At 40.3% G+C, this 5,591-nt stretch overlaps 1 pseudogene; it reads right to left on the minus strand.

Moving 5' to 3' along the window:
- Positions 1–4,121: 4,121 nt before the first annotated feature.
- Positions 4,122–4,876, minus strand: LOC102810741 (annotated as a pseudogene).
- Between the last annotated feature and the right edge of the window lie 715 nt (positions 4,877–5,591).

Raw genomic sequence — 5,591 nt, forward strand, 5'->3', positions numbered from 1 at the left:
TGTCACACCAGGACTCCTCTTAACCTTTATGCTATTAAGTACTGTCGAGTGGGTTCCGACTCATAGCAACCCTCTATAGGGTTTTCAAGAAGCAGCTGGTTTGTGAACTGCTGACCTTGTGGTTTGTAGTCCAGTGCCACACCAGGAGTCTTTTTGGTATAGTGACTGTGTAATCCTTCCACCATCTTTGGATACTTCCTGTATCATTCAGGATTGTGCCCATGTCCAATTGGTTCTGACTCATAGCAACCCTGTACACAACAGAACAAAACATTGCCTGGTCCTGTGCCTTCCACACAATTATTGTTATGTTTGAGCTCATTGCTGCTGCCATGGTGTCAATACATTTTGGAGGGAGTCTTCCTCTTTTTCACAGATATCGCACTTTACCAAACATGATGGCCTTCTCCAGGAACTGGCCCTTCCTTATAAAATGTCTGAAGTAGAAGAGAGAAAGTGATGTCATTCCAACTTCTAAGAAGTCTTCTGACTGCATTTCTTCCAACACAGATTTGTTTGGTCTTCTGGTAGTCCGTGGTACTTTCAACATCCTTATCCAATACCATAACTCAAATGCATCGATTCTTCTATGGTCTTCATTGCCCAAATTTCACACGCACATGGCTTAGGTCAGGCGCACCTTAATCCTCAAACTAATCCTCAAATTTAGTTACATCTAAATCCTTTTTGCTTTTGAGCACTTAAAAAAAATCCTCTTTGCTTTTGCAGCAGATTGGTGTATGTCGTTTGATTTCTTGACTGCTGCTTCCCTAAGTGTTCATTGTGGATCAAGCAAATTGAAATCTTTAACAACTTCAACTTTAGCTCCATTTTTCATGATGTTATTTAGTGGTCCAGTTGTGAAGATTTTTGTTTTCTTTATATTGAAGTGCAATTCATACAGAAGGCTTTGATCTCTTCATCGGTAAGTATTTTAAATCCTCTTCACTTTCAGCAAGCAAGGTTGTTAATCAGTTTCATTAACATATCATATTCACAGGTTGTTAATGAGTCTTCCTCCAATCCTGATGCCACGTACTTCTCCATCTTCTTGGATTATTTGCTTAGCATACAGATTGAATAAGTGTGAAAGAATACAACCCTGGTGCACACCTTTCCTAATTTTAAACCATTCAGTTTAAAATTGTTCTGTTTGAACACTACCTCCAAATATTTTCTATTCCTATTGCTTATTTGAGAATTCTGGTGAGGCACTGTAGGATAAGCACTAGATTACTAACCACAATGTTGCTAGTTCCAATCTACCAACTGCTTCTCAGAAACCCTGTACAGGGTTGTTTTGAGTTAGAACTGACTTGATGATACTTAACAACAGCAAGATTGTTTATTTATTTATAAATTATATATTATGTACAGTAGCTCTTATTTCACATCTATATTTCTACTTCTATGTTAGATAAGAGAGAGAGATGCTAAAGAAAGATTCTTGTTGTCGTTGAATGCCATCGAATCAGTTCTGACCCATAACGACCCTGTATAGGGTTTCTGAGGAGCATCTGGTGAGCTTGAACCATCAACCTTACAGTTTTAAGGGCTTTGCAGTCTGGCGCATTAGCCCAGAGCTCCACACCAGGACTCCAAAGAAAGATTCCTTAGGGCCCATTAAATTTAAAGGTATTTACTAAATAAGCTTCTTCCCAGGTGACTTAATGGCAAAATGAGTGTAATCATGGACTACATTTACCAGTGCCCTCAAGCTGTTTGTTAGAATTTCGCAATAAGAAAGAAAGTTAGGCTTTCTGTGTGAGCAACACAAACAAGGATATTTCAGGAACTAGTTTGGAGTACAAGGTGAGGAAACACTGAAACTATAAAAGAAGGTGAGCCAACAAGGTTAGTAAAAGAAATAAAAGTAGCTATCCAAAACAAAGAGTTGCTATTAACAGCAGCCACCAGAAAAACCTCAAATAAGCAGCTTAAAGTACAAAAAAAATTAGAGGTTGAAGTGTTCCTTGAAACATGAAACAACTATTTCCACAACTCTAATCTGTCTTTAAGCCTGTATTCCTTTCTTTAGTCATTTGTCCTAAATTACTGAAAACAAATACTTGACAAGAGACAGCTGTAGTGAATTAATCCTTTAAGATTTTGCTTAGATAAACTGCATGAGGCTAGCAAGTTTAGCAGCATTTGGTGGATACATCTTTTAATAGGTTTGCTGTTCAGTCAATATTTAATTTGTTGTTTTTAATGTGCAATAATTATGACATAGTCTTATTCCAGTTAATGTTAGGAGCAAGCATATACATATATATTTTTCAAGGATGTTTTTAAAAAATCCACATATGACTCAATTTTTAGTTGTGTCTCATTCAGTTAATTTCCGATGTCTGGATATACTAACAATATCCAAAACTTTCTAATTTATAGTGAACAGAAGTGAAGTACTGGTTATAAATTCCTTGAAAGTAAGACTTTCACCAGAATATGATTGTATGATGTAAATAATAAAAGGGGTAAAAGTAGGTCTTCACTTGCCAGATTGTTTCATTAGGGCATCAGGAATGTTTTCCTAAAACTCAATACGATAAGGACATTTCAGCAAAGCAAAACATTTTAACTGCGTATCTTTAAATTTTCTGACAAGAAAAGTATAAACATTGTACAATACAGCCTTGAAGCAGTGTTTGTCAACTTGAAAGTGCTTATCTAACTCCATACAGAATGCTTACCCTAGATGCACCACACCCTTGCACAACACCAATTAAAAACATTATTCATTCTCCCACATAGCAACAGAATAGTTTTCGGTTTGTGTTCTCTTTACTTTTACTATGCCCCTTCTTTACCTTTTTCTCTTTTTCATAAAAAAAATCTCTTAAGAGACACTGTTGTTATTGTTATGTGCCGTGGAGTCGGTTCCGACTCACAGCGACCCTGAACAGGGTTTCCGAGGCTGTAAATCTTTACGGGAGCAGAAAGCCTCATCTTTCTCCCGTGGAACAGCTGGTAGTTTCGAACTGCTGACCTTGCGGTTCACAGCCCAATTCGTAACCACTACACTACCAGAGTTCCATTATAAGAGACACTAAAGAACAATAATAAAGGACTTCAACCTAGGATTCTCCTGGCCTATGCATTTCTAAAAAAAAATTTTTAATGGTTCTATTTATTAATACATATATCACAAATGTCCACAATATCAATGCATTCTTGTTGGCATGCTAGACAGAGGCATTACTTTTTAAGTTCTTTAAAAAATTTTTTGACTTTTGTTTCCCCCTCACACTCGTATTTAACTTGATTTGACGAGGCCCTCCATGTCTGTAATGTTAATGCAGGAAAAGTACGGAAAGAAGAAATGAAATAATGCAATAGCATTTACTGAGGAAATATTATTGCCTTCACAAGAAGCAACAGCATAGCTCTTTAATAGGATTATACGGGTTTCAACTGAGCGCCAAAGGGGCGCTGAACTGTCTATACCTAGCCAGACATGTGACAGTAATGAGTAAGGAGGCCGCCTAAAGCTCACCAACAATACCCTTCAATGTCTGACACCCACTTTCGTCTCCTCATGGGCAACAACAAATACATTTCTTTCCATGACCTGGGCAATTTGAAGAAGGTAGGAAAGAGCCTTAGTAAAGGGAAAAACCAAACGAAATGAGATTAAGTCAAAAGAACAGATATTTATCCTCTGCTTATCTACATAAAGGTATGTGGCGTTTATTGATCACGGTGAAGGGAAAACAGGAGCCTCCCACACTACATGCAGGGCCCAGTAGGGCCAGTGATGGCATAATAAGCAGTCACCTATGATCAGCTGCAGTTGGGCCAAGTACAGATGGAGGAGGAGGTGGTACGCACAGAGCCTTGGGGGTTGAAGGTGGGACCTCTAAGGACTAGCTGCAGGGGGACCTGGCTCTACTCTGGCATAACAGGGCTTTACAAATTGGAACACTACACATGATTCAGATGGAGCAGAGATTGTGTGGGAGTTGGTTCCACACTGGGGGTAAGGTGGGGGTAGGTGTAGGAGGGTACGGGTGCAAGGGTGTTATGTACTGTGCTCTAAAATTCTTTGGAAGTCTTTCAAAGGTTCCTGTAGTTCTTTTATAAACAGGTCCCTGATTTGGTTGTTCTTGAAAGACTTCTCCTTACACCATCTCATACTGGTTGGCTGTGATAAACCGGGACAGACAGCAGGCCAGCAGCATGCCAATCAACTGGGAGAATGCAATTCCAAAAGCCACTCCAGCGATGATTCCCATATTAGTCTCCATAAAACTGGTCACCAGACCCTAACAACCCTTCTGGTTAAATTTGGTGGCAGTCACAGTCAGATTGTGTAGATCCTGGGGCTTACAGTCGGTTTCGTTCATGCCGCAATTGGGGGGGTGGGATGCCATGCTCCAGGAAGTAGGGGCTGGTGCTCCAGTTGGTGTAGTTCTAAACGCCACAGCAACTGAAGCTGCGCTGTACTTGGTCCACAGCCCGGCTTCGTTCGTCGTTCCCGTTGTAATTCTGCATGGCATCTGTGTAAATCCTCAGGAAGGTATCGTTGATCTCATAACGAAACACAAACCCTGAAATGCCAGCTACGAGCTCAGCCAGGAACACCAGCGACAAAAACATGGCATACAGCTTCAGCATCCATGGGCTGCCGCGGCAAGTAGCAAAGCATCCAAACAGGCCAAAGATGACGATAGTGATGCCGGTTCCGATGAGCACATAGGGAGCGTTGGTGGAGTTCTCGACAATAAGGGAGATATAGGTGCCCAGAGTTAAGTTTACCCCAGACTCCAACAGCCAACAGTATCACTCCAGTGATACAGAAGACGAAGGAGTAGATGATGTGGAGGGTTTTGAGACAGGTTATCACAGGTTTGGTCTCCATTCTCCTCAATGCCATACCACAGAGGCAGTCGGTGGCGGTGGCAGTGGGCGGCGGCGGCAGCGGGCGGTGGGCCTCTAAAATTTTATAACCATAGTTGTCCTTGTGTTTTATCGACAGATTGTCTCATTTTGGATTATGTACTTCATAACTGCCAATTCTAAATATTAACTCTAAACAAAACTGAGAATTTCATTTATTCTCCAACCATATTTTTTCTCAATGTTTTAAGATATTTCAGAATCTCTCTTTGTCCAAATAGTTTCTTTCAGTGATCCGAAGGTAGAAAGTAGAATGTGAGAAAATAGAAAACTTTCAAATTACAATGAATATTTGGATGGGGAAAAATAAAGCAAAACACAAAACCCACCAGTAATGTTAGCCTGAGGAGCTCTGGTACCATAGAGGTTACAAGTTGGGCTGCGAACCTCAAGATCAGTAGTTTGAAACTACCAGTGGTTCTGCAGGAGAAAGATGAGAATTTCTGTTCCCATAAAGACTTACAGTGTCAGAAACCCTGTACTGGGTTGCTATGAGTCGGAACCGACGCCACAGCACAAAACAACAACAACAACTAAGATTTACATCCTCAGAAACCCTCTGCAGGGTCGTTATGAGTTGGAACTGACTCCATGGCACACTACCACCACCAACACTAATTGTAGCCTATTTTACAGGGAAGAGGCTCAACAAGAATAACTAGAACTTATTAAATGATTTTTTTTTTTTTTTT

The sequence above is a fragment of the Chrysochloris asiatica genome, unplaced genomic scaffold (genome assembly GCF_000296735.1).
Source record: "Chrysochloris asiatica unplaced genomic scaffold, ChrAsi1.0 scaffold00067, whole genome shotgun sequence".
In the NCBI taxonomy this organism is placed as follows: Eukaryota; Metazoa; Chordata; class Mammalia; order Afrosoricida; family Chrysochloridae; genus Chrysochloris; species Chrysochloris asiatica.